General features: G+C 40.2%; 1 long non-coding RNA gene across 1 annotated transcript in view; it reads right to left on the bottom strand.

The window, feature by feature from the left end:
• LOC117980639 (uncharacterized) overlaps window positions 1-13,666 on the bottom strand; it is a 46,112-nt gene extending 32,446 nt beyond the window's left edge. Inside the window, exon 1 of the long non-coding RNA XR_004672061.3 lies at window positions 12,182-13,666. This is a non-coding gene — a long non-coding RNA (uncharacterized LOC117980639). The remainder of the gene's footprint in view (window positions 1-12,181) is intronic.
• Window positions 13,667-14,576: the final 910 nt, after the last annotated feature.

The raw sequence follows: 14,576 nt of genomic DNA, 5'->3' as shown, positions 1-14,576 counted from the left end.
ATTCTTCTGAAGGCAGGCCAGGGTGATTAGATGTCACCTGGGACATGGTGGAGGATGGGTACAGGTAATTTGATTAGATATGGAGGGTGGAAGACTCTGTGTAAATCGACTTGACAGGATTCTTGCCCAAACTGGACTCTACCGCAAGGATGGAGACAGAAGCCCAAGGTGGGTCTAGTCAAGCAGAGGGCTCAGAGGAGCCTTATTAAAATTTCGTCAAGGAGAAAATCTTTGTTAGTCAATACAAGATATGCCTTTTAATGTAGAACTATTCAAGAATTCCCTATGCTTTCTTCATTTGAATAAACAAATTTAAAAAGAGATTTTTGACAAGATATTTCCTCAGTAATTTCATCCAAATTTCTGGGAAACTAAACAGTTAGCTGCACTATTTCTCTTACCATGATAAAGCGTAGAAATGAAAGGAAATGAAGAGTGGAGACAGAGATAGTATTGCCAACTGGCTGACAGATCTTTGAGAATATGATTCTGATGGGGCTGAGGATATGCTATCCCCAAATATGGCACCTTGGTGTTTGAGAAAACTGCAGAAGCAGGAAGGTCTCTCTCTGACCTTCTCCCACCCTTCTCCCCTGAAGCAGGCTATTAGTTCTAGAAATGGAGTTTCTGACCTTCACCTGAATAGGCCATAAGACCTTCATGTGAGCTCTGAAGACCCAGAGAACAAACAGGCTTTGCTAAGTTCCTCCTGGTTTACCATTATTAGACCATACTTCTTTTACCCAGTCATACTTTTCCACAACTATCCATTTCTTCATCAAACTCAGGAATGAAAATACACAGGTTTCTCTGACTCTTTCGATCTTCATTTCTGAAGGCTACTGTGTCATGCAAGACTTATATTAAATAAGTTTGTATGCTTTTCTCCTATTAATCTATATCTGTCTTTTGTTATAGAAGCCTCAGCTGTGAACCTAGCAATGGATAAGAAATCTTTTCTCCTCTATGGTTCTCATTGACAAGGATGATAAAGGCATTAATATTAAGTTTATTAGTGACACTTTGAATATCCCCAAACATAACAGCAAAGTTCTGAGGAGGAAAGGAGATGATCCAGGGGTCAAGTGCAGCACATCAAATCAAAGCTCTTTTCAGCAGGCAAGTGGGGAGATAGGATGCATCATAGCAACCACACTTCCCTATGGTGCTTTGAACACAGTTCTCATCAAGGGCTTATTTAATTCTCTAAGTCTCTACCTGCTTCCCTCTGGGACTGCCCAGTCAAAAGCATGGGTCTGAATACATTTTACTTGTTTTTGTGTCCCAGTGCCAGCTCCTTAATGGACAATCAGTATATACTTCCTAAATGTATATATAACATCAGTTCCCTGTGAACATTTTCTTAAGACTTTTAGTTGTTAGGTTATTTTAATTAACTCTCATATCATGGTTGCTCAATACCTACTGGGTGCCAACCTGATGGTACATGGTACATATTACTGATCCCTCTTCCTGGATTTCTTCTGAGGTGCTGTGCCTGATTAACATCTACTCACCCTTCAGTCTCAACTAAGACCCCACTTCCTTCCAAGCTCTCCCTAATCATGCTGAACCAGGTTCTTCCCTTCCAAGGTACACCTGTAGCATCCTGTGCTTCCACTTTCCTTACCATGTGAAGAGACCAACAGCCCATCAAACTGGTATGGAGATACTTCAAAGTAAAGACATCTGAGCTGCAGAAGATTCAGAAAGAAATCTTTGAATTTCCTTCATCTGACAGTGTTTTATGAGAGTCAGCTGCCCCTGAAGCCCCTTTGGGGAGGTGTCCATTCAAGAAGGTAGTGGCCTTGCACAACAGGACAATCCAAAAAAATGGTGTGAATGAGCCCCATCAGAACCTTTCAACCTTTGAAACTCTAACTTCTGCCCTTCTTATTAGAGACTAATAGACTGTCTTACTAGACTAATAGTCTAAGAGACTCTAACTGTTCTGGGAGCTACTCTCTATATAAGGTACTCCTGCATGCCTAATATATTTTTCTCCTATTAATCTGTTTATTGTCACTTAATTCACAGGCCCCCAACCAGTAGGACCTGAGTTGGGAGAGGAGAAGTTTTTCCTCCCAGCACATGACACTGTTCATTACAAATTAATTTTAACATGAATATAAGCTCAGAGAGCAGAGACTGAGTTTGTCTTACACTCATTGAATCCTCTAGAAGTTTCCCTAAGCCCTTGCTTATCCTTGACTATTTTTTTTACTTCATTCACACATGAACAACAAATTAATGTACTACAGTATTTTTCAATATGGAATCCGTGTACTATAGTATTTTTTTTTCCAAAGCTAACTGAGTATTTCTCAATTGAACTAGTTATTTGATCCTTGATAAATATACTCCTTATTCTCCTTATTCAAGTCCTCACCCAGCCCTCCAAATCCATTCAATGTTTCTCTACCCTGCTGTGACCACTAGAAGGCTCACAGCTGTTTTCTGCCTCTGTTGGCCCCCTTGCCTGCTGGCCCCGGGCTGGGTTCAGGCAATGGAAAGTACCAGCAGGTGATCAGAGGGCAGGAGGGGAGAGAGAGGTCAGAACTTACCTTTTCCCCATTTCCCCTAGCCCAGTGCAGAATCTCTTAACAGCAGCTGTGTCCCTTTGTGATTTTAGAACACATACAGGGCCCCTGCTCTGCTAACTTTACTTCCTCTTCTTGTTTCTTTAGCCCAAGAGATATCAACAGGCTGTTGCTAGTCTCTGGGTGCCTCACCTTCCTGTTTGCTCTTTTAATCCTTTCGGTAAGTAGTGCCTTTATTAAAGTCTCTTCATGAAACCATCAGAGGTGGTTGCTGTTTCCTGCAGGAATCCTAACAGACACAGTAGATAACTTGGTGGGTTGTTGTTGGTTTTATTTTGTGTGCGTTGCGGGTGGCGGGGGCAGGAGTAGGGGGACAGGGTGGTGAAAATGTCTAGGATTTTTACGTTCTCTTAATGGTTGAGCATTGTCATTGTTTTGTTATGACAAAACAATGTGATTGGGAATGTTATTCACACTTTCAATGTCTAGATGTTTACACTGAGTTTCTCTGGATCTTTTCTTATCTTAACACTTTGATCTTTGTTTCTGGCCCAACAATTCAGTTGTCTCTTTTGGGAATTCTATATTCCTTGATTGAATCTCTGTGATCTTTTCCCCATATTTTTAAATCTCACTCATCACCTCAATCTTTTACCCATTTCTTCTGTGTTCTGGGAGAGTTTTGCAAATTCTTTTGTACTTCACTAACTGATTTTCTTCTATTGGCTGCTTCCATCTCTGTTTTAAATTTGGCTGTCATGATTTTCAAATTCAGGCAATCCTTAATTATTTTAGACGTTTATTCAAGTTATATAAATGCAATTCTCTCTTGAATCTTAATAAGAAGACAAATCAGTTGTTTTTTCAAAACAATCTACTGAAAATGGCTGTTCTCTGAGTTGGATCATCACCCTCATCCCCCACATTTTTTGGTTTAAAAATACATTTGTAGGCAACATGATTTTTCTGTTTACCTATTGTCCAAAGAATGCTATATGCTTGCCAGTTTTGCTTATAGTTAAGTAAAACTTGAGATGATCCCATCAAAAATATTGATATATTTGTACAAATCCTTTCAGAGGGGCATTAGGGGAAAAGCCTTCAGAATATAGTCAGTTCTTGGGTCCAGCATGGAGGCAATCAGAAATGACCTGGAGCTTGAGTTGCTGCCAGAAACCATGTTTTATTCCTTTTTGTATTTCTAGCACAATATCTGATAATGAAGATTTGATGGATAAACAAATGAATGAGTTCAAAGTTAAAGAGTTTTAAAAGTAGTCACTGGAATAAATTTTCCATATTAAGAAAAAAATTAAACTTTTAAATATTCATCATTTTAGCACACTGTCAACAAAATTGTGGGTTTAAAGAAAAGATTAACTTAATGTTTTTAAGGTCCAAAGTGTCATTTTTATTAAAATGCCATTGTTTTCTAAGTTCTGAACCAGTATTCTTCTTCTCTGTACTTAGACAGAACAAATATGCAGATGAGTCATCCAACTTGCAAAGAGGCCATGGGAGGCACGATGAGGTCAAGAAAAGAGCAAACTGACTTAGTGAGAGAGACCAAAGTTCCACTGCCATCTTCCAGCTGTATGACTTGCATATGCCATTTAAATGAAGTCTGGGTTTTTTTTAATCTGAAAAATTTGCCTTATCTACCTCAAAAGAAGGGGATGAAAATGCATCTTAAGCATGAAGTGTTATGCAAATCTTGGTTGTGGTTATTACTATAATTTCATGTATTGATTTTAAACAAAATGTACTTTGAGTTGGAAGGTAAAAAATATGAAAGACTCTAAGAATGGGGGCGGGGGGAACCAAATGATCTGTGGCCACACTGAAGGTAGAAAAAAAGGAAGTGAATTTGAACTAAAGAAGCAGAAGTTGAGAAAGTACCAAAGTCTTTGACTTTCAGAGTGACCGAACACCAGCATAGTTCACCAGAGAAGATCAGGAATGCCGTCTCTTCTGAAAGGGTACCAAAAAGAGAGTAAACAGATCATTCTATATTGATCAAGGAGTGGCAAACTGACATCTGCAGAACAAATCTGATCCCCAGATGAGCTCTATTTGTTCAACAAAGATGTTGTTGTCGTTGTTACTTTTTTTATTGAATTTGAGTGCTTTGGCGCACCTAGTCTTTCTGCCACTGTAGGTCCCACGACTTTCTGTTGCCTTATACTCAGCCCTTTAATTATTCAAGATACCTGCAGAGCCCTAGAGGCCTTTGAGGTTATCACTTCTACTGAAGGCCAATGCCCAAGGTTGCTGCCCTGCTATCTCTCCTCCTAAGTTTTCCTAAATGTGTTCTAGTGGTCACTATGCCTGCAGCCTGTCTTCTCTCCACTCCATCTAGCATATGATAAGATAAGTCCTTATGTCTAAACTTCTCAGCCCAATATATGATATCCTTTAAGAAAAGTTTTCAAACTTCCACTTTCAGTCTCATCTCCTGACTTATTTCCACACTTTTCCCTTTAAGTCCTCCAAACTTTCCATTTGCTAGAGACATCATCCTTATTTCTACTCTCAGCCTTACATTTGGTGTTTTCTATGACTTGAATGCTTTTTATTATTCAGGGCCAAGGTCAAATCTCATTCCTATGAGGCCTTTCCTAATTTTCTTTCACTACCCAAACACTCACTTTAGGAAGAATTAGTTACTCTTTTTTCTGTGTTTCCACATGAATCTATCCAATTCAAGGACTTCTTTGCATGTAAATCTCTATATCCATATTTCTCTACCACACTGTAAAATCTTCAAGGCCAAAGACTGCATCATATTTATTTTTGCATCTATCTCAGGTCCTAATACAATGGTTATACTATGATTGTAACTGAGTAAGAGTTATGGTGGATACACAATTTTCAGCAGATGTCCACAAAGGTAGATAAATGAAGAAACATAGGAAGAGTGCCTGTTATTTTCTGTTTCTTTTAGGATCAGTTAGTACTTTTATATAGGCCTTTGATTGGGCAGTGATATTTTGTGGGGTACATTGCCTACTACAGGAATGGAGAACCAGTCTTTTTTTTTTTTTTTTTTTTTTTTTTGAGATGAAGTCTTGCTCTGTAGCTCAGTCTGGAGTGCAGAGGCATGATCTTGGCTCACCGCAATGTCCGCCTCCCAGGTTCAAGTGATTCTCCTGCCTCAGCCTCCAGAGTAGCTGGGATTACAGGCGCATGCCATTGCACTTGGCTAATTTTTCATATTTTTAGTAGAGACAGAGTTTCACCATGTTGGCCAGGCTGGTCTTAAACTCCCGACCTCAGGTAATCCACCCCCCTCGGCCTCCCAAAGTGCTAGGATTACAGGCGTGAGCCACCGCGCCCAGCCAGACAACCAGTCTTTCAAACATGTGCCTTTGATGACACAGAGCAGGCTGGGAACAATGCTAAGTCATATCCCCCTTCTTTTGAAGTAGATAAGGCTGATTTTTCAGATTGCTACTTGCAATCTTCTTCCACACCTAAAACTGCAAAAACTACCAATTACAGCACAGACTGAAGGAAAATTGCCTGGCACACTCCAGGGCACACCAACTTTCAGCACATATATGCTCAAAGTTTGATGACCTATACCCCCAGAACACTGCAATTCTATCTTAACAATGTCAATAAGCAGGACACTTGATTTTTCACATTGCTTTAAAAGAGAAACAAGAGTGATAGATTTGATTTGCAGACGAAACACTGAAAAAGAAAACAAACAAAACACAGTTTCGTCTTTTTTTTTTTTTTTTCCATTTTCTGGAGAACGGGGCCTCGCTATATTGCCCAGGCAGGTCTCGAACTCCTGGGCTCAAGCTATCCTCCTGCCTCTTGCCTCCCTGAGAGCTGGGATTACACGCGTGAGCCACCGCGCCCGGCCACAAAACACAGTTTCAAGAATGAAATGCCCTAAGAGGGATTTCATGATTTCTAGATGATACTCATTATACATAAGTCTGTGCGATATTCCTATGTTACAGCGATCCAGCACAATACTGGTTCTTCATGACACTGGAGTAAATTAGGAGATTAGGGTTCAACAAGGTTGTATAAAAAGGTTTGACTTTTGACGTTTGGAAGCACAGTTGCATGGGGAAATAAGAGGAATATTTGTCACAGCTCTGTAACTTAAAAAAAAAGGAAAGGATTCTTTACATAATGTCTGAATTTATTAATTCAATCAATATCATTGAGAACAGATTAGGTACTGTTCTACATGCTGGGACTAGAATGATGAACAAAACATGCAGAACCCTACACTCATAGAACTTGCATTCTGGATGAGGCTGACATTTTAGTGATGGATTCAGATTTCTTCTTTTTAAAATTTCAGAGTCTTGTAATTCCATAGGAAGTCAATATTTTGGAGAAAGGATTTTCATGTTATGTAAAACAAAGGTCAAAAAACAGTAATAAATCATTTTAGGAGAATAAGAGGGAGACTAAGAAATATCCTGAAATGCTACTAAATAATCTCTTACACTTGCACTCTCTCCTTCCATACCTACAACTGCAAAAAGCACTAGTTAGCATAGGCAGGGAGCGAGTATCTTCTTGTTTTCACTCCTCTCAGGCGTGCTTCATGGTCACTAGGTTGGTCAACTTGCTTTCTCCTAGGAACTGAGAGGAACTCTTCTGCCAAAAACTTGCCTTTTCCTTTGGAGTGCACAAGGCAGAGTGGACCTGTGTTGGTCATGTTCTCTGAGACTGTGGTATAAGCTTGGAGTAACTCTTAACCTATGGGTTCTGGGGCATGGAGAAGGAGGTGAACACCTCAGGAGCCAGCCAAGTGGAATCAGAGAACCAGAGACCACATGAGCCAGCAGAGCACATCTGAACCAGGAAATGTGACTGCTCTCTGGAGCAGTGGGTTTCAACCTTGTCAGACGCAGCTTTTTTTTTTTTTTTTTTTTGAGATGGAGTTTTGCTCTTGTTGCCCAGGCTGCAGTGCAATGGCATGATCTGAGCTCACTGCAACCTCCAGCCCGCCAGGTTCAAGGGATTCTCCTGTCTCAGCCTCCCGAATAGCTGGGATTATAGGCTCATGCCAGCACATCTGGCTAATTTTTGTATTTTTAGAAGAGAAGGGGTTTCGCCCACTTTAGCCAGACTGGTCTCGAACCCCTGACCTCAGGTGATCCACCCGCCTCAGCCTCCCAAAGTGCTGGGATTACAGGCATCAGCCACTGTGCCCAGCCCGACACAGCTCCTTTTATAACAAATATTTTGTAGTGTACCTTAAGTGAAATAAATAATATAATTTACTCCACACATGTTTTTTTAAAAGTCAGTATAATGCTCTAAATATATAAGCTTAGGCATAGAGATTATACATAGAATCCCTGCAAATGCCCTAGTAGTGAATATAGACTGATAAAGATATGTTGGTCTATGGCTTAAATGCCACAGTGAGGCAATTTTCCATAATGTTTTAACTCTCAATTTACATGGTGGTTATATTCCTAAAAACTTCAATGTATATTAAAACCATGAACAACAACAACAGCAAAAACCAACTTTGAATTTATATGTAAAATGTAGTTAGGCTCTGGGCCCAGAATAATAAGCAGGTTCTTCACCAATATGAATGCCCACCAAAATATTTGTAAATTGTGTGGGACACAAGACAACGTTTAATTGTGTGGAACCGCCCTGTGCACTGCATCAAGCCTAATCTCCCAATCCCTTATTTTAACCTCCCAGTCATGGCGACAACAAAATACCTCTCCTCCTACAAATTTCCAAAGCCCTTGGGGTGTGGAGTGCTACTGTCCCCTGGTCTACCATACTTGAGCTAGCCCAATCCTGTCCTAGAGATGGGGCCGGATGGGGTTTTCACTTGCATCCAGCCATGTGCTTAAATGAGTTGATCAAATCCATTTAAAGGGCTTGGTATGCAATTGGCATTTTCTTTCAACATGTGAAATGCACAAAACTTTGATTGGAAAATTCTACTTCTAGAGATTTGTCCTTTAACTCATCCAACCAATTGTATATACAAACAATGGCTAAAAGGCTATACATCACACTTAACAGCAAATTTCTCTGGGTAAGGAATTGAGAGATGGGAGTATGGGGTGGAGACTTTCACTTAAACTTTCTATGACCTAGTCTTTCTTTATAATGAGTATGTTTCAGTATTTATTAAAACAGTATTTTTAAATGCTATTTTTACTCAAAAATAATAAAGGGCTGAAAATTAGATGATGAACTTGAGTATGAACCCATGACTTGACTCAGTGACCCAATCAACTGAGTACATTAGTCCCAACATATTACGGCCATATCACCTAACGATGTCATCTTGACATCGTAGTATCTTTAAATCAGTTTTTTAAATAAAATAAAAATAAATATCCACTCTGTTGCAATGTGCTCTTTCAGAGATATTCTAGACCAGTCTTCTTCTCTGAGGCCTTTTAGAACAGAAATAAATTAGTCACGTGTCTGCCCTAGCAGAATATGTGAGGAATTCTCTAAAGTCAGACTCTTGGGGCTGCCGTGGGAAAGCTGAGCACCACTACCACTTCACAGCAGGCAAAGTGTCAGGGTACAAATGTCACATACCATCTCGAGTTTCTAATTTTTAGTATTTAAGGGACTCTAAGAGATATAAATATTTCGGAAAAATCTTTCTTATTTTCTCTTTTCCTGTAGTTTCTTTATTCCTTCAGTTCATTTTTCCTTTCCTTATCTCCACCCTGCCCCCGACAGGTTCCTTATTAAAACAAAGACAGCTATTAAAGGAAGAAAGAACTGCAGAAGGGGGAAAGAAAGGCTTCCTCTAGAAGGTGACAAAGGAGGGAAGATGTCAGAGGACTGAACGTGGCCTTGACATTAGGATGGTCCTCAAAACAGATCATGATATAAAGCTCAGAACTAAAGATTTTTTTTAAAACATTAACCAATGGTTCATCGTCCCCCTATATGCTCTTTGATAACTTTAACACTAGAGTTGTGCTGAGTTGATACATGAGATCATATCTGATAAATTATTAATAGCTCCTAAATTAACTTCTCGCATGGGATTTCTGCACTTACAGTTGTTCTTCTGATGCCTGAGAACCACACACAATACAGAGATAAAGTTATAATTATTTTACTCAATGCCTACTATAGGGAGAATATGCAGCCTGAACATTCAGCAACCCCAGTTTTGAGAAAAAGGATATTTTTAGAGGGTAATAAATTGCATGTTTTATAGATTTTTATGTATAAGGAAGCTATGTTCTCTTAAGTTGAAAAAGTAACCCCCACTGGGCAACAGTTTGCAGGATGTAGTAGCAATAATCACAGGTAGATCAATGTCTTCATCCACTTGGGCTACTATAGCAAAAACCTGTAGAATTACTTGGTAATTTGGAAATAATAGAAATTTATTTCTCAGGGTTCTGGAGGCTGGGAGGTTCAAGACCAAGCTGTGATGGAAGAGATGAATGCTGTGTCTTCTCATGGTGAAAGAGGCAAGGTAGCTCCCTTCAACCTGTTTTATAAGGGCACTAATCCCATTCATGAGAGGAGCCCTCATGACCTAATCCCCTCCCAAATCTTCCCACCTCTTAATACTATCATGTTGGGGGTTAAGTTTCAACATATGAACTTTGGAAGGACACTTAGACCACAGCAATCAGTTAATTCGCAGCTTAAAAATCATCGTGCCATGAACTAAAATTGCTTTCAATACTTATAATCATGCTTTACATTCATCTAGTATCCTGGCTTAAGAGTCTTTAACTTGGTTATTAACACATTACATCCTCTTTTATGGGCCTTCAATACAAAAATCAGTGCTGTCGAAGCTCTAAGATTCACAATTTATTTATTATTCTTTCTTGAAATAAGAAGAATAATTAAAATATTCTATGTAATTTGATACAACTAAGAAATCAGTGGACTATTAAATCAAATAAATTATTGATAATAATTGTTTGAATTTTTCTTGAAGCTCTACCAATATATTTCTACCTTTATTATCTTATTAGATACTCACAAAGACTGTATAAAGGAAATTAGAGATATTAGTGTTATTCCCATCACACAGAATAGAAAAATGAGGCCTAGAAATGGTGCATGATAGCCTGGGCCATCAGCACCAGAGCTGGAGGTAAAATCTATATCCCCAAATGTTCTCAAATCTCCACTACAGCCTGTCTAAATTAATGGTTCTTTAAACAAAAAAAATTCAAAAACAATCTGATCCTTTCAATTCTTCAATAAGGCCTAAACTGTACCAGTCTCTTTAACAATGTCTTAGATACAACAAGCCAGACAAGACATCCAAAGATAAACCGCACACCCCATTGGCTTTTGCCAATTCTCATTTGTGCTGGCAGCTGCATTTCAAGGAAAAGCTGGTGAACTGCAGGGAGTAGATAATGGTGGCTTCTCAAGGTATCAGTACATCTAGACCACTGTGCAAAGCAGATAATCTACAGCATCTGTTTAGAATGGGAGAGACAGCAAAGAAGTCACAGCTGAGCCCCAAGAAACCCTCAAAATGTGAGCACTTTGTTTATGAATCAGCTGCCTGCTCTATGGCTTGAGAATTAAAGAGCCTCAGCCAGGCTGTGGTCCTCTCCATACACTTAACACAGATGCAGCAACAGTGTAGCAGAAGTTGTGGGAGAAATGAAAACAGCAATCACTGATTGAGAGTCTAACTTCCAGGTACCAGCCTGGTTGTTTTATGTATATTGTTTCATTTAATCCTCATAGACCAAGATAGATGGTCATTTCTTTTTCTTTTTCCAAGTTTCTACCTGAAGTTGAAATAAACCATGAAGAACACCAAGAAGAGAGTTTACTCGGAAGGCCAAGTGATTAAGAAGTACATATCTTTTAGCAGTATGTTTCTATTCTTTGCTGTATTTTAGCATTATAATACTGCTGCTTGCCCTATTTTTTAAAAGTGAAATATTTAGACATATAATATTTATAGCCTTTTAATTGGAAAGTTTTGATGACTCGTTTGTAAGAGTTTAATCAAAGGGGAACAAAAGCTTTATTAACCTGCCTCCTCACCCCCCTTCTTTGCACGATGTGCTTGTTTATTATCTGTTGGAACATACTCCTCATATGGTTTGAAATGAAAGGATGATCCATCTCCTCATTACCAATCCTCTGCTTGGTGATGAAAAACAAAACAAAACATATGAACAAAGGAAAATGCCTTCCTGTCATTTCTCAGCCTTCCCTGTGCTGCTCAGCTGGGATGTTAAAGATCTGGATTTAATGAAAGAAGGTGAGAAGGTGAACGACAACAACAAAAAGCCCTAATGAGCGAATATTTAGTTATACGGGAAGATCACTGAGAAGTGGCAGCAATTTTCTTTGTACCTAATACAACGCAGTATCTCCCAAGGTCAAAGAAGCCCATGGCCCTTCCTTCCTTACCCATTCATTGCCTACCCTGGCAACCCACTTCTCCACCTAGAGCAGGTCTCACAAAGTTTAATTTCTGACAGTTGAGTGAAAAAGAATCTCTTTTCCAACACCAACTTGTAGTTCTTGAGAAGCATGCAGAAGTGGTGCAGGAGTTTCTTTCAGTTGCTCGCATCGCTGGTGGAGCAACTCACGAGCAGGCATTTCAGACTTTACGCTGTGGATGGCAGAGCCCCAGCCCAGTCTGCAGGCTTACTGACACTTACCCTTTAGACTGGGAGTGAAGAAGCAGATTCCCATCTAGTAATGCAGAGCCACTGAAAAACAAAATGCTTCAAAGGAGAGCCAATAACAGCTGTCGAAACTCTAAAGCAATGCTCCGAATTAGAATGAAATCGTGTAGTCATAATATCATTCCTAAAATGTCCTTAATCAGTGAGCGTTCCAGCCCTGTAGTGTGAGCATCACACTGAAAATACCAAAGAAAACGTGAGGACCAAACTTGGACCGAACCCCCAAAACTCTAAAAGAGAGTGATGTCGCTTTCCAAACCAGGAAATCATGACTCATCATCCCCAACAGACCACCCATTTGGGGAGTGGGAGAGAAGCACGACAAACCATGGCAAGTTAAAAAAAATAAAATAAAACCAAAAACATCTTGAAGTAGAGCTCCTTTTGGATCCACAGCTATCTCACCAAAGCAGACATGTTTCCTTGATGCTCTATGGCCAGTAGAACTCTTAACACTTTGGCAGGCATAAATTGAGATCTTTCTTTGAAGTTGAAATATGCAGCCTTAACTGTGCTCTCATCCTCTACATTTCACTGAGTGAATAACCTAAATTACACATAACGGCAGTAAATTGGCTCATCATAGCCCTGTTCTAATTTTAAAAGGATAAGGATCTGAAAAACCAGGCAGCCTAGCACTGAAGGGACTACTGAAGCCTGTTCAGGGGCTGCCGGGGCATTTCCTCAGAAGGTCATGGATTCAAATTCAACCTGGGTTTGTGATGACCAAGAGCCATTCAGCACTTCATGTTAAATTTATGAGTGCTCTCAACATAATGTTCCTAATAGGGAGGCTGACAGCTTGCATTTGTCATTCTTGCTGACTGTCTCAGGAGTACAGTGGATGGCCAACCACATGTGGAAACTAAATCATTTCCTCCCACATAAAGGTGATCCTTGCAAAATGTGAACTCCAAGGTACCGGAGAGCATCTTTCCCTCGCACCGTCTGCTGTCTGATCTCTGCCCCTCTTCCAGTTGCCCCAATCCAAGGAAAAAGTACAGCAGCTCTCCTGTCTGTCAGTCTAATACCTTGACGAAAATTTAAAGATGCACATGAAGGCCCACAAGAACAGTATTTGCCAAGGAACATAACTCTCTTGGTTTTGACACAGCATTCACTTGTGGTGATAAAATGCCAGGTCATAAGTCAAATTTTGACTCCATTACTGATTATTATCCTTGAGCTCTAAATGGAAAGTACAATTCAGCTGTCAGGCTCCAGGTTTCCCCCAACCCTGAACAACAGAATAACAAACTAAACAGTTATCTCGGCTGGAGTCACTACTAGATGAGATTCTGAGTGATTGGCTCTGGCCACAGGTCACACTGGCCCATCAACGATCTTAGGTTTCTGCTTGGAATTTCATAGAATTCAGTGAAGAAACCCAACGTCAATCAGAAGATATTTGGGATGACTTAGAGACACAATAATCAGATTGTTCCTCTTTATGAAAAAGCAAAAGCTGGTGTGGCTGAGTTGAGATACAAGATTTCCATGGAATACCTTTCACAGGTTGATGCCGATCACCACGAAGGTATAGATCAACATGTGGGAAAGTGCTCCTTATAGAAGGAGCACCACCAGAGTGTGTCAGTGTTGTTTAGCTGAGTGATGTTGAACAGCTCTGCCACTCCAACAGCTCACGCCCTCCAGCTACAGGGGAGGGTGGTAGCACCCAAGTGAAATCCTGTGGCCTGAAAGCATTCTAGGAGTCCAGCTCCCCCAGGTTTCTTGTGACTGAAGATGTCCTTATCACAGTCAGAGGAAGCGCTGCCTTGATCCTTTCTTTTAATTACTAGCAGTCATTTGAACCTGAGCTGCCAGGTGGAGGAGAGACTTTGAAGTTATTGTCATCTGGCCTCTTGGGAAATCAGAGTCTGCGAGGTCATAAGGAGAGAAAATTTTTGCAAATATTTCCTACTGCCAGGGGTGTGAGGTGAAGGGAAAATCTAACAACCACGACCCCTAAAAGAAAAAAGCAACAGATGTTGAAGCTTCCTCCCTTTGAATCTTGCGCTGGAGCTGTCTCTGCCATGGAGGTGGGCTAAAAATGCCTGTGAGTAGAGCCTTCCCCAAGCAGCAGGGTTAAGGCTCAGCACTAATCCCACATCTACTATCTATCTCCCAGTCATTCTTCCATCTATCGATGGGTCCATCAGACCTTTATTGATAACCTTTTCTAACCACCCACCTAGTAGGACTTAATCATTTCAGCGGTGGACTCTCTCTCTCAATGGAGTCAAATGGTCATTTGCTTGACGGAAATACTTCTAGTCTAAAGCAGTCTAGGGGGATTTTCAAAAACTGCACTAGTGCTCTGCGGGAAGCCTTTGTACGATTTGGCCTGACGTTTCCAAAACGGTTT

This window comes from Pan paniscus, chromosome 5 (genome assembly GCF_029289425.2).
Source record: "Pan paniscus chromosome 5, NHGRI_mPanPan1-v2.0_pri, whole genome shotgun sequence".
NCBI lineage: Eukaryota > Metazoa > Chordata > Mammalia > Primates > Hominidae > Pan > Pan paniscus.
The sequence above is the reverse complement of the archived record's forward strand: the minus strand, read 5'-3'. Positions and strand labels throughout refer to the sequence as shown.